The 25,563-nt window shown below is 34.3% G+C and overlaps 1 protein-coding gene across 6 annotated transcripts in view; it reads left to right on the forward strand.

Moving 5' to 3' along the window:
* The window catches only part of GALNT13 (polypeptide N-acetylgalactosaminyltransferase 13), a 561,510-nt gene that overhangs the window by 17,725 nt on the left and 518,222 nt on the right, over positions 1–25,563 (forward strand). For 5 of the 6 annotated variants that reach the window (XM_004276801.4, XM_033400037.2, XM_049712719.1 and 2 more), the window contains exon 2: positions 18,060–18,130. The gene's annotated coding sequence lies outside the window, so the exon portion shown is untranslated. Of the gene's footprint in view, positions 1–17,018; positions 17,134–18,059; positions 18,131–25,563 lie in introns of those variants that run through there. The other variant, XM_049712718.1, reaches the window with a different exon arrangement.

Raw genomic sequence — 25,563 nt, forward strand, 5'->3', positions numbered from 1 at the left:
AGATGAAAAAGATGAGTCACTGAATCTCCCTGAAGTGTGACTTCCTGCTAATTGGAGATCTGATTGTAAGAAAACAAAGAAATATAGTCAGAACATCTTTTAAAAATTAATAGAATAATTCTCAAATTTATGAAGGAAAATGATTTGCAACTCAAAATTCGAAAGAGAACTAAGAGAAGAAATAATTGACTATATTAATAGGAAGAGTAGGGATAAATGTGGAGTGTGGTATGTGAGATAATTTAGATAATGTCTAAAATACTGTGGGTCTATTTGTTTGGTCAAAGTATGTTTTACCTTGATTTTTTAAAAAAATGTGGTTTCTTTAGGTGTATCTGTACCAGATTTCCACAGATTGCAGTCACTGTCTGTTGAATCCCCCTGGTCCATAAAGACATTTGAATTTAAGCTTTTTGTTGTGGAACTAATAAGCAATTAAAGGTGATTCCCTCTCAGGAAAGGAACAGGTTGGGGTTCGGAGAGGGGGCTCCACTGTATAAAGAAATATAAATCCTTGGAACTTCTGTTCTAAACACAATAGCAGTCATCCCTTACAGTACGATAACGATTATGGGACTAAGAGGAGAGAATTGGATTCTAGTTCTGGTAAAACCATTACTAAATTCTGTAGCGTGTCATTTAAGTTCTTTGGATCTCCGTTTCCTTATCTTTGAAATGATGCAACTGGTAAAAAAAAAAAACAACCTGGTATGACTCTATATTCTACTGTTTGTTTATTTTGCAAATGTAGGCCTATCATTTTCTTTGAGAATGAAATGAACTTTAAAATTTTCTAGGTCTTATTTTCTTATAATTAAAAAAATAACTTATTTTTGCTGATGTAAAAATGCAAGCCTTACCGAATGATTCTCTAGAAGATTTTGTCTCCATTCCACCTCTGTTTTCCTGAACATTTTAATAGTACTAAACAATAATTTTAAACAACATTTTGTAGTGGTTTCCAGATAGAGATGGTAAATTTTATAGTCCTCTGTGTTATTAAATTATACCAGTTATTCTGATTACCTGATGTGTCTGCAGATTCACAGAGGAATTGATAGATGAAGGATGGCCATTCCAACATTGCACAGATGTGAGGATATTGCCATCTTAGATCGGCAGCTGCTCTGGAAGTTCTCACTGCTTCTTATTATTTGGACTAACACTTTAATTTTGTAGCTGATCAGAAATAGTTGCTTTAAAGATGTTAGCTATTCCTAATGAACGTGAGAACACAGATGGGTCCCATAAGAAATGTCTAACCTGCTGATTGTTAGATTTCTGTGTGTGTGTGTGCGCGCATACATGTGTGCTTTAGCATCTTTTAATTATGAATATCAATTCAACAAGCCAAAAGAAAGTTATAATAGCTACTATTAAAGTTATAATAGTAGATAGATAGAAATAAAGAGATTGACAGACAGAGAGAGGGACTGAGACAGAGACAGACAGACAGGGAGAGGAAGAGAGATAAGGAGGAATGAGGAAGTTTCCCAGTCTCTCCCCACCACCAACTTGGGGCTTGTATACCACAAAAAAGTATTGTGAAAATTGAGAACACAAATTACATATTAAATAATATGTTAAGATCGATCTAGTATTTTTATGATTTGGAAGGATAGGGGATTCTGAAATGAGAAAAAAGTTAACAATGAGGCATTCTTTAAAGCTGTGGATATCTGGTTTCTGTTGACAGGTTGTGATAATAATCCCTTGGGTCACCTCCTTTTACCATTTACCGAGTGATCTGGTTTTTGGACAGTGACTGGGGGCAGTGAAGACCTGCTCTGTCCTGTTATCTCACCTGGTTTGATGAATCCAGGGTCCATTAAATTTCCTTTTAAATGTGAAGTTCTTGGCAATTAATTAGAACCGTTAGCATATGAACCATCCCTTGATTCTAAGATAAGAAAAATGCCTGGACTCAAGTTTGGAAGAGGCAGTGGAACATGGTTGTGCTAAAGCTACAAGTTTAAGACTATGGTGCCTGCATAAATGCAGTTCAGAAGTTCTGAATTATCCAATTACTTAGCAGAATGACAAAGCATAGTTAGATAGCCTCTGTGGGATTTAGTTACTTCATCTTTAAAGTGAGGGTAATAGTAATAGTGGCTAACACTAATACAATGCAGGTTTCTAACTGGTTTTGCGGGTCTCTTTTAAGTGCTTTACATAATATTAGCCCTTTTAATTCTCACAATTCTAAGAGCTAGATGTTTATTTTCATCTACCTAATAATTATAACTGCTTTAATGTGTTGAGGTGACAATGCATGTAATGTACTGATTATTGTGCTTGGCACTTAGCATGCGCTTAACAAATACTAGCTGTTATTAGTGTATCTCCTCTTCCAGGGTCCTCTATGGGCATTTAGTATGGCAGGTGCCTAGTAAATCTTGCCTGCTTAACTGATTTCTGAAATAAAATTCTCAGACCTGGAAGAGTTATTGTGAAGAGTAACTGCAAAATCCGATCCCAGGAGGCAATAAATAAATAGCAGTCAAAGATAGGATTGAAGCCAACCAAAATAGAAACACAGTAAAACTATATTGGTGAAATATTTATAAATCTTGTTTAAGAGAGAGGTGAAGGTAAAAGAGGGAAGGCAAAGGAATACCATGTCATGATAAATATATCATATAATTGCACACATTGTACACAGTGCTAAACACTGAAATGCCACTTTGCAGAAAGTGCATCTAGCTTAAAAAAAGGGTGGTAAGATTCTTCTATTTCCTTTAACTTCTAGTTAAAAAATTCTAGTGTCACTGCTGATTTTTGTTAGGTGTTCTTGGCTATGTTGAGTGGTCATCCTCCCCTTTCCCCTTAGTTTTTTGATCAGCTTTGACTGTTATTTTTTCTTGGCTGATTCTTAGAGAAATTGAAAAGTGAGTGCTTTTTTTGTGTGAGTATGAAAAATAGTAACAATTTAAAAATGTTTCCAATCCTAGCCTTAGTCCCTTGAGTGAAAAAGATGAAACATTATTATTTTTTGTTCTTTAGAGACCAGACTTCATTTTTAGTATGTGATGTCTTGTTGTTTTTAGTGATTTTTATAAATGCTTAATTGGAGAATTTCTATTTTTTTATGTAGAAGGACACATTGATTTCTCATTTAGAAATATTTGAATTCCAGTTCTCTTTTCTTGTCATATGAGGAGAATATGTTGTTTTGAACACCGATAGTTTGTCAGTTCCTTCACAATAATTTGTACAAATGATAATTGTACATAAATTCATAAACTGCTGGTGGGAATCTAATGATGCATCATGATGTTTTTGATTTATTTCTGAATCATTTGCAGTCTGTTGAAATGTACCAGGACTAATTGTTTAATGTAACCTGTAACTTCCTCAACTCCAAAAACATGTTCAGTAAAATAGAATATTTATTTTTAAAAAATGATGAAGGACTAGCTTATGTTTTGTGAGAGTTTATAATATAAGAAGTGGTTGTATGGGTTATTAAATAGTTTGTGTTTTATCTGTGTTTAGAAATCCTTTTCATATTAAAAATAATGAAATTAGTTAAATAACCTTTTACTACTTTTCTTATTGTGATCCAAACAGTTTTCTAGAGCTGCCTAAAATAATGTTGGGTCCTTAGCTTACATTTGCCTAGTACTCCTGTTGCCTCCCATTCTGAAGTTTTGTGTTTGAATATTTTTTAAAAGTGATTAAAAACAAAAGTTTAACTTAAACTTCAACAGCCTTGCAAGAAATTTCTACATGAGAAATAATTACAATCAAGTAATAACTCCTGCTGTGTCTGGGAACCATGTATGAGGTTAACCATTTTCAACCAAGGTTACATTAAGTCACAGACAGACAATTGATTTTTTTGTATTGTTGCATCTAACTGCCAAAATACTCCACTTGTAATTATTTTATAGTGTGATAGCTCACCGATAATTAACCTTGTAAACTCACTTTGTGAACAGTTTTCATTTTATTTAAAAGTGCTTTGGAAGTTAGTAGCTCACAAAAATATTCACCATCACTGTAAATATAAAACCAAGGTATAGAAAGATTTAGCATTATCATTGGTTTTGCAGTGTGTTTTTGACTAACACTAAATCAAAGATATATACTCTTTCCTGTCACAGGGCAGGGCTGATGCCCACTATGTATATGTGTGTGTGTGTGTGTGTGTGTGTGTGCGCCTGTGCGTGCATGAGCATGCGTGTTCCACAGAGGGCTTCTACTGAAAGTTGAGTTTTTCTTTTTATGGATTTCCTGGGTATTTATTTATTTATTTTATGGAATCTTGATTTACAATATTGTGCTTTAGGTATACAGCAAAATGATTCAGTTATACATACATATATATACACGTACAAATTATTTTTCAGATTTTTATCCATTGTAGGTTATTATAAGATTGAATATAGTTCGCTGTGCTATACAGTAAGTCCTTGCTGTTTATCTATTTTATATATAGTAGTGTGCATCTGTTAATCCCATACTCCTAATTTGTCCCCCCCACCACTTCCCCTTTGGTAACCATAAGTTTGTTTTCTATGTTTGTGAGTCTGTTTGTTTTATAAATAAGTTCATTTGTATCATTTTTTTTATATTCCACATATAAATGATGTCATATAATGTTTGTCTTTCTCTGTCTGACTGACTTCACTTAGTATATAATCTCTAGGTCCATCCATGTTGCAACAAATGGCAATATTTCATTCTTTTTTATGGCTGAGCAATATTCCATTGTGTATATATACCACATTGTCTTTATCCATTCCTCAGTTGATGGACACTTAGGTTGCTTCCATGTATTGGCTATTATTGTAAGTAGTGCTGCTGTGAACATTGAAGTGCATGTATCTTTTCCAATTAGAGTTTTCATCTTTTCCAGATATATGCCCAGGAGTGGGATTCCTGGATCATATGGTAGTTCTATTTTTAGTTTTTTAAGGAACCTCCATACTGTTTTCCATAGTGGCTGTATCAATTTACATTCCTGCCAATAGAGTAGGAGGGTTCCCTTTTCTCCACACCCTCTCCAGCATTTATTATTTGTAGACTTTTTGATGATGGCCATTCTGACTTGTGTGAGGTGATACCTCATTATAGTTTTGATTTGCATTTCTCTAATAATTAGTGATGTTGAGCATCTTTTCATGTGCCTGTTATGTATATGTCTTCTTTGGAGAAATGTTTATTTAGGTCTTCTGCCCATTTTTTGATTGGGTTATTTGTTTTTTTGATATTAAGCTGTGTGAGTGGTTTGTGTAGTTTGGAAGCCCTTGTCGGTAGCATCATTTGCAAATATTTTCTCCCATTGTGTAGGTTGTCTTTTCATTTTGTTTATGGTTTCCTTTGCTGTGCAAAAGCTTATAAGTTGGATTAGGTCCCATTTGTTTAGTTTTGCTTTTATTTCTTTTGCCTTGGAAGACTGATCTAAGGAAATATTGGTACTATTTATGTCAGAGAATGCTTTACCTATGTTCTATTCTAGGATGTTTATGTTGTCATGTCTTATATTTAAGTCTTTAAGCCATTTTGAGTTTATTTTTGTGTATGGTGTAAGGGAGTGTTCTAACTTTAGTGGTTTATACGTGGCTGTCCAGCTTTCTCCTGGGTGTTTTTTTTTTTTTTTTTGCTGTACGCGGGCCTCTCACTGTTGTGGCCTCTCCCGTTGCGGAGCACAGGCTCCGGACGCGCAGGCTCAGTGGCCACGGCTCACGGCCCCAGCCGCTCCGCGGCACGTGGGATCTTCCTGGACCGGGGCACGAACACGTGTCCCCTGCATCGGCAGGCGGACTCTCAACCACTGCGCCACCAGGGAAGCCCTCTCCTGGGTGTTTTTAAGTGTGGCTCTCCATGATCTCTTGGGCACCACTCAAGTTACTTATTTTATGATAATTCAGATTTATTCTTGACTGTTAGCTGTTTTATTAACTTTAGAGTTTGTTTTGACCTTTTGTTGGACCAAATTAAGTTTTGGTCTAAGTTTTTTAAATTTCCCTATCTAAAACCTTATCTTCATTATAACTTTATTTTCAGGTTTAATTCAATAGTTTTGAGTTTTTAGCCAATCTTCCAGGTTCACACCTTCAATTTATTAGACAGTTCATGAATTCCTACCTTTTTGCTGATACCCATATATAGCGCTCCCTTTGCAGGGCCAGGTGTGTTTATTGAAATGGCCTGATGCCAACAACATTTCACCACCAACAACTCTTCATATACCCTTTTACTCTTCTCACTCCTCTTCACAATAACACACCCTAAAACTCCCCCATTTAGTCACTTTTTAGCTGATGTTATTTTCTGTCCATCTATATTTTTATCATATATGTATTTAGTATTTGCCTAGGAAAAAAAATTACGTGATTTTAATAAAGTTGTATGCATCTGTATTTTATTATAAATCTGTAAATACCCATGCATTTTTAATTGGCCAGAGGGCTACATCTCACAATAACTTGATATATAAAATTGTGGGCCAATAAAATGTTGCCACATTTTAATACAGAAGTGCATTTCATTGCTGCATGAAATGATTCCTGCTTAAGCAGTCAGTATACATAATCAGTTAATAAATCTGGCTAGTGGTTTTGGGGTCTACTTGGTTTAAGACACTATGTAAATGCAAGATCAGTAGCTTCCAAAATTTTGTTAAGAGGCACATACTTACAGATGGGTTTTCAGCAACGGTTCATGTGCACTGCATGGAATTACTTAGTGCTTTTGCAATTCTAAAGCCCTGGGGGTCCACGTGGCAAAATCCTTTTTTCTCTGGGTCTGCCTGTCTTTCTTTCTGTCAAGTCTCTGCCTTACTGAAGTCTCATACTATTAAAAAGATGACTTTCTCATTCCTGCTTCTGGGGGTTATGTCCTCGTTCGAGATGAACAACATTTGCACAATAGAGCTACATATTTTCATAAGGCCTAGCCATTCTGTCAAGAAAGGGTCTCTTATACCATAAAAAATATAAATGTCATATCTTTCCATGTGAAAAATATTACAAATTTTTTAATAAGGGGCATTAATAAGAGACATATTGTTATCTTGTAGAATATTTACTTTTTCTTCTCTGTGTTTTTCAGCAAAGGCATTCAGACTGTGTTATTCTGGCTGTATTCTATAGGAAAATAGCCTTTACCACTGTGTGGGGGCTTCAAGGACTGTGAGCTTCTTCAGTAGCTAAAATTCTCATCTGATGATATGCTTGGCTGATTGCCATCAAGCAAGTCATTCAGAGTACTTAAGAATTCTGATTTCACACACCGTGTGTCAGTCTCAGGGTAAAAATTCACATCGCACCCCAATTTCAAACTTTTTCACGTGTTACTTTCTCAATCCAGGTTCACACCTTCAAGTCATTAGGAATTTCATGAATTCCTGCCTCCTTGCTGACACCCATATATAGAGCTCCCTAGGCAGGGCCAAGTGGCCCAATACCAACATCAACGACAACAAAAGGGAAGGAAGCGAAGAAAAGGAGATCGTATTCCCCAGAATGATTCCGTGCTGTGGTTGGCCTGTCCTCCCTCCCTTTAAGCAGCTGCAGTCCTGTGGCTTGTTGTGCCTCAGACCCCTTCACTGACCTTGGCTTACAGTGCTGTTAAATATGGATAAGGCAAAGCTTTCCTTTTTCCTTCCAACAAGTCTCGGGAGTGAGATTGTGTCACTGGCATTTATCCTCTGACCCTCAGCTCTGTTTCTCCTTGAAATGGCACTAATCAAGTTGTCCCGCTTATTGATGCTCATGAAGCATTTAACATAAGTACATACATTTTTCTTTCTGCAGTTTAACAAATCCTTCCTTTTATCTTCCTAAATTGTAGACGTATATCTACATCCATCTGTCTTTAATAGATTATGAAATGCGAGAAGGCAGTCAAACGTGGTTCTTTTTGTGCTGTACCTAGCAAAATGTCCTACACAATTAAGTCCTTCCTACATGCATTAATTAGATTGCACATGTACAGAGAGGTCCCCTAGGCCTTCCAAAGCTGTAGACGCTACTTTGGAAAATGATGCAGGCCCAAAAGGATTTAGGTCAGTCAAATTTTTATCTGGCTTTCCCAGAAGGATAGTTGAAAATGCCTTTCTCCTGTGCTGTATTAATTTCTTCCTTGCGATTTTTTTCCCTCTCACGTTCCATTGTCAGCTCGTCAAAGACTGTGCACTTTCTGTACTTCTTGTCAAACTCATTGGGTATTTGAAATAGCAATGTCTTTGTGATTTTCACCAGAGTGGCCCAAGAGTTCTGCCACCTCTGTCATTTTAAAGAATTTGTCTGCAACTTGTTTCCTTTGCAAGGGATGTAAGTCACAGGGTTTAAGATTGAAAGGGATCTTGAGGGTGATCCTGTCACCCACCTTCCCTCAGTCAAAGTGGTGCCTAATCTACACCCAAGACTGACATCTTTCTTTAAAATAAAGTTACTCCACATCGTGTAGTCCATTACCTACTCCACACTGCCAATAGGGGGATCTCACTAAATATAATTCTGGGCATGTAACTCCTGGGTGTAAAAACCTATGAAAGTTCTACAGGTTAAATTTCAATTTCTTTAGTATTGATATATCATTCAAAACCCTTCATAGAAATTTATCGCAATGAGCTTTGCAGCCTCACTTCTCATTTGTTACCCCCTCCTAATCTATTTTAAGGATTCACTGAATTATCTCTTTGTTACCTGGACATGTCATAGATATCCATGACTGTTTGCTCACACTGCTTTGTAGCCTTGAATTACCTATCTTGTCCTTTCAAGGATCAGCTTAAATGCTAACTCTTTTTACAGGATTTCCCCAATCTCCAGGACAGAATTTTTTCTATTCCTTTTTCCAGTTCCCACAGTACTTTGTTCTTATTGCTGTTGCTAACTTATACCATGTTATCATGGTTGTGTCTTCCTCTGTCTCCAATTTTAAATTATAATCTTTTTCACAGTGGAGGCATCACATTCCTCATTGTTCTCCCGAGGTCTACTAAAGTCCATAATATAGCTAGTTATTCAATAAATGTCTTGAAAACATTGATTCAGTAGGATAAAGGGCTGTGAATTTGATGATGCTCTATTGAATGAATCTTTGTGACACTCCTCATGTCTGTTTCTAGAATATGGGAATATAAAAATATTAGCATAATCTATTCCAAAGATAATCACCACAAATTTATCAAAATAGTGGGTTCAAGGGGTGTTTAAAAAACATTTAATTCCAGCAACAAACCACAACTTGAAATCCCTTTCAGCATTTCTGGACAGTGGACCTTCAACTTCTTGAACTCTTCATTTGGCCCTTTCTTAGGGAAGCCCATTCTATTTTGTCATTCTTGACAGTAAGAGGGCTTTTCCTTATGCTGTGCTTAAATTCTGTTCCTTGTGACTTTTCTCATTGGTCTTATTGGTCTTAGTCCTGCTTTTTGGGAGCACAGAAAACAAATTTAAGCTGTTTTCCACATTGTCAGTTCAGCATTCAGGTTTCTGCTATATATTCTGTTTTACAGGCTGAATGGCCCCGAATTCCACTGTGTGTGTGTGTTTGTATGTGCACATAAATACACACACACACACACACACACACACACACATATATATATCCATGTTTTATACACATATGTATATAAAACTTCTGTGTTAGTGCACGATCAGCCAGAAAGCAATTGGAAATCATTTTAACTGGATGTAAGATAACTTGCATAGATAGAGGTAGAGACAGAGACAGAAAAATAGGTTACCATATAAACAATTGACATTCTGTTCAATATATGTTCATATGTATAATTTTAGAACTTGCATAAATAAAGGATGACAAATATTGCGTTATACTTCTAGATTTTAAATTCTAGGATGATCACATTTTCTGGTTATTTTATTGCTATGCAAGAAATTATCCATACATTTAGTGGCTTAAAAATAGCAATTTATTATAATCTCTCATCGTTCTGTGGGTTGACAGAGCTCAGCTGGGAGATCCTCATTTGGGGTCTCTCATGTAGTTGCCATCAGGTGGTGGCTGGGACCAGAGTCGTCTAAAGGCTGGATGAACTGGACGTCCAGTATGGTTTCTTTAGTCACATGTCTGATGCCTTGTGCTCCTCAAAATGGCCACTCTCTGCAGTAGAGTGACCTGAACTTCTTCCATGGCAGCTGAGGTCTCCAAGAGGCAGAAGACAGAAGATGCGAGTTAAGGGTTACTCCTGGACTGGTACAGTGTTGCTTCTATCATATCCTCTTGGTCAAAGGAGTCCTAGGGTCTGCTCAGATTCCAGGAGGCAAAGAAATAGCTTCATCTTGTGATGGGCGAAATGTTAAGCTCACATTGCAGAAGACCATGCAGGATGGGACATGTTGCGGTCATCTTTGGAAGATACAACCTGCCACACTCTATATTTGGATGGTGTAGTGGAGTTAAGGATACACTTTCAATCAGTTTTAACGTATTCTCAGAAGAAGTAAATACAAATGTGTACGTTTAAACAGTGGTGTAAAACATGAAGAAAGCACCAAAATTGACCATAAAACATAATAGGAAACTAACTCACATCCTCTACCTAAAGTTCATCACATATTTACACTACATTTCTGATTGGATCTCATGATTTGAAAGGTCCCAGTTCTAAATTTAGGCTCAAAAGAAACTTCACTTAAAAAAAAAGCTAATATCTAAATAATCTTTAGTTTCTGGAAATTCATTTTTAGTGTGTAATATAATCTCTCCTACGGTTAAAGCAATTTCATTACTTGGAGTCTAACTTTAAAAATAACCCTTCATACAATTAAATATAACTAAACTACTAGGTATTTCCTTTTATGAAATACAAATTTTTCCATTTGAGCCATTTTTAATGTATTGTAATTTCCTAAATGTTAATTCTTTCCATTTCTCTCCTCTGAATTCCTTTGAATTTTTTTTCATTTTAAGTATTATTTGACATATGGACCCTAACATTTGCTAATATATTCTGGTCAAATAATCATTAAATCCTTGACAGAGAAACATTTTCTTTATTCTTACCTGCAAATTCTCAAGTAGTTGTATGTATCACTTAGAAATTGTGTCCAGTGTTTGCCCAGAGTGGCCTGAAGAAATTAGTGCTTTTATTTTTCCCTCACAAAATATGAAGTCTTGATGTCAGCAGTCCAAGCCTGAGAAGCCTGGCTCTTTAATGTCACCAGGGATCTTGGATTCTTGTAGACATTTTAAGATCTCAAAATAGCTGCCAGAGTTCCAATCATATCTACATGTTGGGCAGGCAAAGGCCAAAGAGCATGAAGTACATATAGCATCTAAGGCCGGAGAGAATAAATATTGGGGAGGCAACTGGTAGGTCCAGCCATACCACATCAAAAAAATCACATTTTATTAACTTTTTGAGAATTTACTCTTACTGCTTATTTATGCCCCAATTTTGTCTATACTAGTCTCCAGCTCTTTTAATGCTGAAGTTCTGCCTGATTTATAGCTCTGTATTTGGTTCTTACATATGCAGTGTGTTGCTTTTGTTCCCTCTGAGTTTTCAAACTAGTATTCTTTCTTTTTGAATGATAAGATTATATATATATACATATATATATATATATATTGCAGAAGGTTTGCAAAATTAAGTAAAATATTAAAAAGTAAGTTCATATTACTTATATTTTTACATTATTCAGAGATCATAACTATTACCATTTTGCTATATAGTCTTCCAGTCTTTCTGAATTTCATACATATATTTGTGTATATGTAAATACATGTGTGTATACATATTTATAATTATTTACACAATTGCTACTTTATTCATCATGTTATTTTAGAAAGTATTTATATTGTTTTAAAAATATATTGATATATTGAAGATTTCTGCATATAAATAAATACTGTTTGAGACATGAGTTTTGTGGCTGCCTGGCATTCTATCATCTACACAAACCACACCTTACTTTGTTGATCTCTAATTGTTAGACACTCTAGTTGCTTTTAAGGATTTACAGTTATAAATATTATAAATGACACTGATGAAGTTCTCTGAACATAAATCTGCCTGAATCTCTAACCTGTTCTTGGAAAAACTTCATGAAAGTGAAGTAAGCAAAAGATAGGATATGTAAAGCAAGAGGTGAAATTTTTACAGTGAGTAGAAAGTAATGAGGGAAGGATATAAAATAAGTCATGCTTTACTGTGTGTTTGCTGAGAGTGGGGTTAAGTGAGTTAAGCAAACATGTTTCACCTTTCATCTCTGAGGATGAAGGAACCAACATCTTCTCATATCTCTGCCAGTGGATTAGAAGCAGGGGATGAAGGTGAAGGCATTCAGTGTTCTTTACAGGAGAGGCTAGTGAATGTTTGGAACAATCACTTTGCCAGTTCCTTGAACATTCAGTGGAAAAAAAGTGAAATAAAGTAAAGGGAACAAAGAATTGACTGAAAACCCACTTGAGTTAGGAAACAGGTCTTGACTTCTCAACTGGATGAACAGAGAAGAGGGACGGATGAAACAGTCTTCAGTTAGGGAATGCCACAATGTAGACACTGTCTGCAAGGTAAGCACACTGTCAAAAATCAAGGGGTGAGGGTGTTCAGGATCTTGGTCAAGGCATTGCCTACTGTTTGAACCTGATATGGAATTATGCAGTGACTTAAATTGGCTAATGGACTTCAGGAGAATTACATTTTTAAATGCAATGTTGAGGAGATCCTGATTCGGCATGCTGTTCATGATAGAAATTATCATAGGATTATTACCAAGCCGTATTTACAATAGAAAGTGTACAAGGAGTTGACTTAGGATTCTTGAATGCCAAATGAAAATGGGGAGGGAGAGAGAGAGAACACAGTGATGACTTTAGAAGTTATAGATTCATCAGCTTGCTTTGATATCTAGGAAAATAGAATAAATCAAAAAGACATTTTTCATACACCTCAAAGAGCAGAACAAATGGGGGTAACAACCAACATGGCTTTAAAAGAAGTAAGTCACGGCAAGTTCATCTAATTTTATTATCTGACACAATGACAGGACTTAAATATGAGGGGAAGCAAAAGAGTTCATATATCTTCATTTCAGTAAGGTTTAGTTTTTATCTCATATGACATTCTCATCAACCAGTAAAGAAAATGTAGTCTTGGGTAAAGGGAGGCATGGTTTGTCATGTGTTATTGAATCAGTGACCTGCCAGGGCAGACCAACTGAGACTCCAGAAGGGTTGATTGGGTGCTTATACTGAATAATATTTGTATTAATCTCCAGAACTTAATAATACAAAATATGGATTCTGCAGACTAGGAAAGTTGCTAAGTCTGTGTGAATTTGCAAGAATACAAAGTAAATATAGGAAAAAGGAAAGGTGGCTAAAGTAACTTGAAGACTGTTGAAAACTATCAATTAAAGTGGCACTTAAAATGCTAATATCTAACGTCATAAAATGTAAATGGTAGTATCTAGACATACTGACGCATTGTTGCTATAAATTAGAAATGAGACTTGGTAGGGGGGCTTGGATTATTCAGGGGGCTCTGTAGTGTTTTCTGTCTTTGCTTGCATCACTCGTCATGTAGTAATCAATCCCCTTGTATGTTCTCAGTTACAAGACTGTAACATATCTTCATCTATTTTCTTCCTTAGGTCCTGTAAAATCTCAACTGTTGCTTCCTAAGAAAATAGGAAGTGTTAATTCCTCCAAAAATAAATATTTTACTAAAACTGCTCTGTTTCCATGCTTTTCCATATGAACAATTTTTTATTTCAAGGTCAAATTTTTGGCTAACCTCTTTGTAGACATTTTAAAAGGTAAACTCAACACTTGTAACACCAAGAATGCATAAAACTCAATTCAAGACATGACAATATGAAGAACTAGGGCCAAGTCAGGACACCAACACGCAAAAAATACTGTGTCACAACTGCAAATGGCTGCAGTGACTGTAAAATATAAACTGATTGTGGGGTTGTTCAAATGTGAAAATTTTGTGCATCTGTGTTAATAAAATATAGTTGAGCAAATTTTAACAGCCTCATGCTATTTGATCCAGTAATTTCCCTTCTGGGTATTTTATCCTGAGGAAACAATCATGATATGGCAGAAGATACATTCAGAAATACGCTTGCAGTGTTTTTTATTTTTTGGTAACTGATACTTGCTAACAAGTTATAGATAAAAAATATTAAATCAATGATTACATCTATGGGATACCAATCAGTGAAATAATTTTGCATTGTAATGATAAACAAACATAATGTTGTCACGGAATGAAATTCACAATAGAGTAAAAAAAAAGAATCTAATTATGAGTTTATATTGTATAATTCTTTAAATAATGGTTTGGAAATAAAGACAGTAAATATATTGTTTGAAATGAAATATATTGTTTTAGGAATTAAGGGCGATTTTTATTTTTTAATGTGTCTTTTTTTTCCTGAATTTGAAAAAAACAGAAGTTGGTAATTTTGATTTAGAAAAACAGTTATATAAGGAAGAAACAGTTATACTGATGACCTTCAAGGACTGTTTGATAATCTTTTTTTTTCTTTAATTGCTGAACACTTTTATTTATGCATATCACTTTATTATTTAACTTTACGTTGCTGAATTCACTGACTTTAATATTGTTTATATGGTTTATTTAAAAACCCAAAGCTAAATTCCATATTTACTTTCATTCTTTATTTTATGAATTTAATATGCATATATAAATATGTTATTAAAAAGATATCTGATTTAAATATATGCATATTTAATATATGAATTATATATAATATATAAAATGCAGGAGAATGTGTATATATATCTGGATTTTTGGTATTTTAGTTGTCCAAAAACATTGAGCAATGATTCTGATTTGTTTTTTAACTTCTTAATTTTTTTCTTAATTTAAAAACATGTCATTGATTATCTCTTTGGCTGTTTTTCTGTGATCCCAAAATATCTCAATGAAAGTAAGACATTTATTTATTTCTACCTATTGCCTCTAATTTAAAATTTTGATATAGCTTCAAGCATACAGAAAATTGTAATTATTATACTTCAGAACCCTGAATACTCTCTGTCCAGTTTCGTTAGTTATTTACATTTTACCCCTTGTGCTTTATTATTTCTGCTTGCTCTTTCTCTCTCCATATATGCTCATATATATATAGATAGATAGATAGATAGATATGCATTGTATAATTACATAATTATATATACATATATGTATGTATATATGTGCATATATATAATGTTTCCCTGAATCCTTTGAGAATAAGTTACATACAACATGCTTCTTTACTTGAAGTACTTTAGTGTGTATTTCCTAAGGATAAGGACATTTTCCTATATAACCACAGTACAGTTGTAAAAATTAAGAATATCATTTTTAACAAAATACTGTTATGTAATTCATGGTGCATCTAGGATCACCCGTGCATTTGGTTGTCATGTCTTTTGAAAAATTCCTTCAATCTGGAACATTTCTTCAGTTTTTAATGACTTTGAAGAGTTCAGGCCAGATATTTTTAGACTTTCATCAATTTGGGTTTTCCTGATATTTCCTAATTATTGATTCAGTTTATACATTTTTGGCAGACTTATCACAGAAGTGATGTGTCCTTCTCAAGGGCATCATACTTGGGGACTTGTCATGTGTGTTTGTGCCGTTTTGATGATGTTGTCTTCAATCATTTAGTTAAGGTGGTCTCTGCCAAGTTTCTCCATTGTTTTCTCCATTGTAATTAGTAAGTGATTTGGGGAAGATACTTCAAGACTATGGAAATATCTTGTTTGTCAGCACACTTTCACCCATGAGTGTTGATCCGCAGGTGTTTTCTTGACTAAATCAGTTAACTATAATATGTGCTTAGTGGTGATTTTCTAACTCCAAGGTATATTCTACAGAAGGGAAGAGTTTTCCAATTCTTCCTTATATACTTTCTTTTATTTATATTTTATATTCTGTAATGAAGTTTAATTCTTTATAATTATTTATTCTGATTTTCCAATTGTCCCAGATTTGACTTTTGAGAATCTCTTGAAGCTGAGGCCTAAGTTCTTTTGACTTAGTACACCTATCACCCCAGGAGGTATCTCTCTGAAAGATGTGTCCATTGTAAATGAAAAATCATGATTTGAGATGATTAATGCTTATGACTGTGTACCAGTCAACTGTGTTTTTGAATTTCTCCTTTAGCTTTAAAAAGTATCAAATATATATTTAAATACCTGGAAATTCAAGCCCATGAAATTTTAAAATGTATATGTAGGTTAAAATATGGTAATCAATAACACCTGATTAGGAGAGTATAGTGAAATGTAGTTAGAAGCAGTCACTTCAACTAATGAAATATGCTCTTGGAGGATAATTAATATTATTCTTCCTGTTTCACAGCAAAGAGGTCTGATTGTAGTTGGTAGGTAAAGGGGTTTTTTGGATCAGGAGCAAAACTCTCTGGTGCTTGACAACTGCAGAGTAGAAGACAATTTGCAAAAGTAGGAATTAGATGAGTGCAGGAGGCATGTCCCATGTGAGACTGGCAACCATTTCTCTGCTCTGGAAGCTGCAAACCCAGCCTTAAGATATCTTTGCTCTTTCAAAAAAAAAAAAAAAAGAAATTAGAACTCTTATGAGAAATCTCTTGCTTTTGAATATTTTTTAACATTCCCCAGTTTGCAACTTCTGCCCTGCATGAGGTGTAGGGACTAGTAGGTGTTGTAGTGGAAGAAACTGGGGTCGGAAAAAGCTGGCTCTGAGTCCAGGATCACCCCTATTAGCTGTGTCAAATTGGGCAAGTCATGGAATTAGTGTTAACTTCAGTTCTCTTGCCTAAGAGGATGACTATGCTAAAGCATGAAGAAATACACAGATCTGCTAATTGTTATAACTTTATAATTCTATTGAAATTATATGTAGACATGAGTTTGTATCTTCTATTAATCTCTGAGTTTTAAACTTAGAAAAATGAAATTTATAAAATTACATGGTTTCGTAAAAACTTTTTGACTTACTTTTGACCTTTAACTATAAATTCACTAACTATCTCTAGTTTCCTCCTTTTGAGAAACTCTCTGTTGAGGATTAGTAAAATCATTCATTCCTGTACCAGGTAGAGGCCAGTGCCATCCTGTTGTCTTTCACACACTAGAGGAAGATAAATCAATTACACGTTCGACTCAGAATGCCTGTTCTGCTGTTGAACTGTTGATTTGGTAAGCTAGTTATTTCTGCTTAGTCCTATAAACAACTAAATATCTGGGCGGAAATTCTGCTGGTTGCTGAAAACTAATGTCTCTCTAAAGATGCTTGCTACTTTGTTATTGTCCATAGTGTGTTTAATCTGTCTGAAACAACATGTGGTACTTTGAAGGGTTACTTTAATTATCATTAGGTTGTGTTTTGTTTTGTTTCATTTGAACAGTTCTTTTATAAAACAGTATACCCAGAAGCATAAAATTCACTTAAGCTGAAATATTTTGCACTTTGAAATTACTGTGCTTTCCCTAACACCTCTCCCCTAAAACAAACACATTAATTAATGAAATCTGATTAAATAACTTTCTCCTTATAATTGGCCTTCTGAAAAAAAAATGAATGTCTATTTTTGTGAGGTGTGCAAGTGGCATGCCTGCATTTTTCTCAGTACATGGTTTTCAATTAGAATTGAAACGCAGTTACAAAGTGAATTGGTGTAATTCTCTGGATAAATCAAGCAAAATTCTCCTCCGACTCAGTGATCTTCATATATTAGACAAAAGTACATTTGCAAAACTTGAATTATGTAATAGCCACCTAAAATCTCCAACTAAAATTTACTTATAAATATCTCATTTTTGAATTGCTTTTATGTTATTCTGGCTTGTTCTGGGGGCCTGTGTTTCTTGCATGTATTTTGGAAGCCAATGTGCAGATTCATCTTAAGAGTGTCCTCCTTGACTGATGTGTAGAATATTTGCATATAGTTGGGAACATTTCTGTTCATCAGCCCATTATAATATACTGTATGTATAATCTATATTTTACAAAAGCTCATTTCGGTATGTTAAAATATGTGGTGTCTAAGTGAGTGTTGTTCTGGATTAGTTTTTCTGTGACCATGGCAAATTGCTTACTCTTTTGCATTTCTTTCTTTTCCCAGATGCATTTTGTAGGAGTATTTTGAGGATGAATGTTTGCAAATCATTTTGAAATTACCAAGTGCCACATACAGTAAGTAATATGTATTTTTATTTTTCCACTCAATTGCAGTCATGCTGAATAAATTTGGCAGACAGTCATGAAAGAATACATTTCTATTTACAGTTCTTTATATTTGTGAATACTGAGGAAAAATGTATATAAAAGATAAAGATTTGAGCTATTTGCTAGTCTGAATTAAGTTGTATAATTTCAAGAATTCTAATGACTGATTTTACACTTGTTCTATGTATATAAATGGTACATAATATTTATCACTTTTTATTTGAGTTTTTTTTTCCTTTTAATCATAAGTTGACAAGCATGAAGAAAAATTAGTGTTATTAGCCAGTGTTGCTATGGAAATTTTAAATAGGAGTACAGAATTAAATATTTGGATTTGCTGAGGATTAAGATTTGCTGTGTATCAGGCATTTATATATTTTGTCCTAATTCTCCCCAAAATATTTTAAGATTACTATTTTTATTCCCATTTTATAAATGAGAAAACTGAGATCCAAGAAGTTTTAATAACTTGCTCAATATCTATTCAAAGTGAAGACCTGGGCTTTGATCAAAACACACAGCTTTTTAAGAAATATTACCTTCACCAACAACTTAGAAAAAGTTAAATTAATTTTATTTAAGAGCCTGAATATTTAAATATTTATTTAATATTTAATAAGAATACAAACATGTTCTAATTATTTCTTTGGATTTTTGTTTTGCTTAAGCAGTATCACGGAAATGTTGCAATTTTTTTTTCTGTATCATCTGTCATGTCATTGCTTCCATTTCAAATGATGCTTTCAATTCCTGACTTGGATGGCTTTGAACTAGTAGGAAATAAGTGAAAATGTGGATTCTGAAAGAAAGTTAATGAATCACCTAAATTATTCTTTGATGAAAAGTGTTTATAATTAGAGTTCTGAAATTCTCTAAAAGTCATCTTTCATTTATTAAAAAAAGCAAGTGCTCTCATATTATCATTTTAAAGTTGGAAGAAACCATAGAATCATAGAGTCCTAGCCTCTGCATGCTCACATTCCTTGTTTGATGAATTGCGATAATCTGGAGGACAATTCTAAATTAAAATTTCCAGAAAATGTAGAGGCAATGATGGCAGTATTGATATTTGTACATTGTCTCCCAGTATAACTACTTTAAAAAAACAAACAAACAGGTGACATAGTGTAGTGTTTTAAGAATTTTGACTCTGGATTCAGACTTCCTGGGTTTAAATTCTGGATTTATCTCTTTTTAGCTGTGTGACTTTGAATTACTTTAAAATGTCTCTTTAAAATGGATATAAGATTAGGAACTGCTGAATTTGTGGTGAGTTAATACATGTAAACTATAGCACAATTCCATCTACATAGTTAATGCTTGATAAATGTTCATGGTTATTAAATTGGAATTGATTCATTTGGATATTTCAATTCAAGTACGTTTGTTAATAAGCATCATAACTTCATGATCACGTCATATAAAATATACAACAAAGGTACTCAGTGAATACTGTTGATTGACATGCTCAAAAAGAAACTAAACTTCAGCTTTCTTCATACACAAATCAAGATGCTCTTAGTAGATACTTTTCCTCCTTTGAACTCTTAGTGAAGAAACAAACTATTTAGTCAAACAATATATATATCCTATTATGTGGTGATAGCAAATCTAGACTGAAAGTGTGTTTGTGTGCTTTTTGGAGAAAAGAGGGGGAAGTTGTGTGCTTATGGAATCTGAAATGCTTGTTTTGAAGGAAGCCAGGCAAACTTATAGATACAGAATAAAGAGAATTGTTAAAATGATTGTCAACTAATTTGGAGGAACAATCTCATCCAATGTTTTGTTAAACGATTCATGGAAATTGAAGGGATGTGGGCAAGAAAAAATATATATTAAGTATCGACCCTATCCCATGCACTTTGCATTCAACATCTAAGTTAATGTAAGCAATAATATCATGAGGTAGATATGATATTATCTCAATTTTCATGTGAGGAAAATGCACCACAGAAAGTTTAAATCTATCATTCATGGGACTGAAGCTTGAGGTTTATCTAACTTTCTATTGAAGCATAATTGACAAAAACATTGTGTTAGTTTCAGGTGTACAACATGATTCAATATTTGTATATATTGCAAAATGATCAGCACAGTAAGTCTAGTTAACATCTGTAACCACATATCCTTATGCATTTTTCTTCTTGTGATAAGGACTTTTAACATCTACTTTCTTAGCAACTATCAAATATGCAATACAATATTATTAATTATAGTCACCATGCTGTACATCACATCCCCATGACTTTTTATTTTATAACTGGAAGTTTGTACTTTTGACCCCCATCACCTCTTTCACCCACCCTTCACCCTCTCCTTTGGCAACCACCAATCTGTTCTCTGCATCTGTGAGCTTGGGGTTTTTGTTTGTTTTTAAATTCCACATGTAAATGAGATCATATGGTATTTAGCTTTCTCTGTCTAACTTATTTCACTTAGCATAATGCCCTCAAGGTCTGTTCATGTTGTTGCAAATGGCAAGCTTCCATTCTTTTTCACAGCCGAATAGTATTCCATTGTGCATATATATACATCTTCTTCATCCATTCACCCATTAGTGGACACTTAGGTTGTTTCCATATCTTGATCATTGTAAATAATGCTGCCGTGAACATGGGGGCACATATATCTTTTCAAGTTAGTGTTTTCCTTTTCTTCTGATAAATACCTTGAAATGGAATTGCTGGAGCATGTGGTAGTTCTATTTGTAATTTTTTGAGGATCTTCCATACTATTTTCCACAGTGTTTGCACCAATTTACATTCCCACCAACCGTGCACAAAGGTTTCCTTTTCTCCAGATCCTCACCAACATTTGTTATTTCTTGTCTTTTTGACAATAGCCATTCTAATATGTGTGAGGTAATATCTCATTGCCGTTTTGATTTGCATTTCCCTGATGATTAGTGATGTTGAGCACCTTTCATGTGTTTGTTGACCATCTGTATGTCTTCTGTGGAAAAATGTCTAATTTGAATCTTCCACCCGTTTATTTAGAGGTTGATCTAATTCTAAAGCTTTATCCTTTTCTTTATCCTCTTAACCTGACGTTGAGCACTGAAATTCAGTGACTGATCTTTCTTTTATTTGCCTAAAAACATTTACTCTCAAACCTCAGATCATAGATATTAATTCTTTAGTAAATAAGTAGTTGATACTTGAATTTCAACTAAATAAATGACAATTGCTTTATATTAAGTGTTGGTAGGACCACTCAGCAACCCAAAACTCATTACCTTGAAAAAAGTGCTGTTTGAGTACAGAAAACTTGAAAAATACCAAAGTTTCTTCCCTAAGGCCAGAGATCATATCTTATGCTTCTATTAATCTTACTTCTTAGAATCTGAAGTGACTGAACACACCTTTTTCTTGCAGTTCTCCAGCCACTTCATGCAATGCTGAGAGGTTTGAAGAGTCCAGCTTGACTTAATCATTCTCCTCCCTAGTCATCATTTTCAGGTGTGTCCAAACTCAGGGACATCCTTAACAACACACCAGCCACAATGATACTTTCCCTTTCACTCTTTGGTGATCTTCATCTTCTTCCATTTCAGTCATCCATCAATCCCAGTCCCTTTACACATCACTTCTTGAAACAAACCATTAGCAACATTTTACCTCAGGGATATTTTCAAACTTACTAGTATACAAAATATTATTGCTCTAAAAATGAATGGGTCAAGTCTTTTGTTGTTCTCACACTACTCTTGGTTTTGAGCCTGAAGGACTTATGGAATTCTTCTACTTTCAATTTCCAGAGTTGATCTCTGAAAGACAAAGCTAGTGATTATATTTAATAATTCTATTTCACTCAATTCAATAAATACTTATCACATGCTGCCATAATATGAGAGGCACTGTGTTGGTTAAGTATGAGAGCAGGTGGGAGGCAGAGACAAAAATGACTTTCAAGAAAATTCTTTCTTCAGTTTGAGGAGATAAGATATGCCCAGGCCTAAATAAAGCAGAGGATGTGGTATTAGGTTATGATATCATCAAAATAGTCTAAACTAGTCAAATTAATAAAGTCATTTCAAATAATTTGAGAAATAATGTTATATAAATGTGTACATATATATGAAAAATAAAGCATTAGAGGAGATTTAAGAAAGAAGATACAATTCTAAACTGCATTCATTCAAGGTTTCACCGTGGAGATTACATTTGTGCTAGATCTTTATGCAGGTGGAAAATATTAACAGAAAAATCAAGGAAATGACATATCCAGGGTTAGAGGTGAAAAGGTATACTTCACATTCGATGAATGGTCAGTTAATTAGTTTGACAACAGAATAAGTTTCTTGTCTTGGACTGAAAACAGAAAACGCTGGAAAATAAGGCTGGAGCTAGTTTGTAGGAAATACTGATCATCAGAATAAGAAATTTGAATTTACTAGGCAATTGACAAAACAAAGAGAATATTTTGTAAGGCCAATCCTGTGAACTAAAGTTTCTTATTTGAATATTAATCTGGTGTTGTCTTCACGAAGGATTCCAGTCGTAGTCAAGAACAATTTATAGGAAAATGTAGCACTATAAGAATGAAGGAATGAAGGTGAGACCTAGGTCATAGCAGTGGGAATGGAGAGAAAGGAATAGATGTGGGTGAGATTTTGAAGGCAATAGGTCAGGGAGTAATAATAGTAATTAACACTTGTGTAGCATTTACTATGTACTTGGCTCTGTTTTAAATGATTTACATTTATTATTTAACTTGAAACAACCGTGAGCAGTAGACGCTAATGTCATCCCCATTTGCACAATAGAAACTGAGGCAGAATTAACTAAGTAAATTGTCCCAGGTTAAATAACTAGAAAATAGCAAGTTATTTGAGCCCATTCAGTCAAATTCCAAAGGATCCATAGTTCACCACTACATATCATTCCTCTAAAAAATAACTGAGATTTCCAGGTTGACTGAACTAGAAAATGATGTTACCAATAATCAGAGAAACATATATTTTTTTAAGAGTTTTCCCTTTGTTTAGTTAAGTCGTTGGTAGGGAGAAAACTCTTCTGACCTTTGGGGAAAAATATCCCTATGGTTGGGATGAATCTTCTATACATATTCACTTCTATGCTGGGCAACAGGAACAGTGTAATTTATGATATTGCTCAATTATAAATGAGGAAAATAAATATGTCATCTTAATGTGATTTGTCTCCCTTCCTTAGCAGAGCTTACAATGAAACAAGGATACAGTGCTAAATTAAAGATTTAATATCTTGTATCCATGAAAGATTAGTATTTCAGACTTAGTTTACCTATCATACTAAATTGTAATTTTGACAAGAGAAGAAAACTAACACCTAGCATAGGGAGTATCTCTCTTTTTCTATATTGGAGACATAGTAGAATGCACTACTTAAGAGCATGGACCCCAGAACCATACTAATGCATGGGTTCAGATCTTAAAATGAGACCTCTGTAGCTGTGTAACATGTAAGGTCTCTCTGCCTCAGTCTCTTCACCTCTGAAATGTGACAGTAATAGTACTATGTCTTCTGAAAATTGTAAAGATCAAATGAGATAAGGTATTTACAGTGGCTCCTAACACAGTAAATTCTCAGTAGATGTTAGTTATATTAATTGAACTTTGTCTCATATAAAGTTCACCCTTGAACAACATGGGAGGGAAGTTAGGGATGCCCACTCCTGTGGAGTCAAAAGTACGCCTACTGCTATCTCTGCCTTAAAAATAAAGGAATTGGGGTTTCCCTGGTGGCGCAGTGGTTGGGAGTCCGCCTGCCGATACGGGGGACGTGGGTTCGTGCCCCGGTCCGGGAGGATCCCGCGTGCCGCGGAGCGGCTGGGCCCGTGAGCCATGGCCACTGAGCCTGCGCGTCCAGAGCCTGTGCTCCGCAGTGGGAGAGGCCGCGGCGGTCAGAGGCCCGCGTACTGCAAAGAAAAAAAAAACAATAAAAAAAAAATGAAGGAATTGATAAATGATTCATCCAAAGGCAGGAAGCTGAAACAGTTTGGATAGAATCAGGACTCAAACACTAGTTCTTTTGATTTTACACTGTGATCTCTAATGAAACACAAACTCTTCCCCACACTTAGTTAAAGAAAATACAGGTACTATATTTATTGAAAAAAATCCATGTATAAGTGGACCCACATAGCTCAAACCCATGTTGGTTAAGGGTCAACTGTATCATAATTTTTAATTTGTAAAATTTAATTACAGAATTATTGCCATTTTAAACTTTTTTTTACTGTGAAGTTTTATACATTAAGCACACAAAACAATAATTTTTATAAGCAAAGACCCATGCATCCATCATACAGATACAGAAGTAGAACATTTTCTGCATTCCAGAAATGTTGCTTTTTCTTCTCCTAAAGATTAACCCCCCCCTTCCATCAATTCCCTGACAGATAACATTTTTGTGACTTTTGCAGTAATCATTTCCTTACTTTTCATTATAGTTTTAACCTTTCATTATGTGTTGCTAAATACAGAATTTTAATTTAGCTTGATTTTTGAATTTACATAGGTAATAGTCATATAACATGTATTCTTTTGTGTTTGGTTTCCTTTCCTGTACATGTATTTCTAAGTTTCATTAATTTTTTTATGTGGTTCATTAATTCTCATTGCTGTATGGTATTCCATTGTATAAAAATACTACATAGTATTTATCCACTGTGTTGTAGATGGACATTTGGGCTGTTTCTAGGTTTGGGCAATTATGAATAATGCTACTATGAACATTCTTTTAAATGTTTCTTGCTGTACATGTACATGCATTTCTATTGGATATATACTTGCCAGTGAAAATGCTGTTATATTTTATGCAAATTTTCAATTTTAGTAGATACTGCCAAACAGTTTTCCATAGTAGCTATACCAGTTACACTCCAGTCAGTAGTATATGAGAATTCATAACTGTTTCATCCTTACCAATACTTGATTTAATCAGTCCTTTTAATTTTAGCCATTCTGATGAAAGTATAGTTTACATTTCTTGTTGAATAAGGCGGTCATGCTATGTGGTTTCATTGCCATATGTTTATTATTACTTATAAATTGTTCAGGTGCTTTTGCTTATTTTTCTATTGTGGTGATTTTTAAAATTGTTAATATGCAGAAATTAGTTATATTTGGATTAAGAACCTCCTATAAATTAAATGTTGCAAATAATTTTTCCCTCTCTGTGACTTGCTTTTTCAATTTCTTAATGGAGTTTTTGATGAGGAAAAGTTTTTAAGTTTAATCTTAATTATATTTTTGCCTCTTTGCATTTAGATTATTCCCGTTCAGTTGATTTTCATGAATGGTTTGAGGTAGACGTGAAATCCTATTTTCCTTTCAAATGGATATCTAGTTGTTACAGAATCATGCTGAAAATTCTTTCCTTTGCCTACTACTCTTTATTGCCAACATCATAAATTAA

The sequence above is a fragment of the Orcinus orca genome, chromosome 7 (assembly GCF_937001465.1).
Source record: "Orcinus orca chromosome 7, mOrcOrc1.1, whole genome shotgun sequence".
Classification (NCBI taxonomy): Eukaryota; Metazoa; Chordata; class Mammalia; order Artiodactyla; family Delphinidae; genus Orcinus; species Orcinus orca.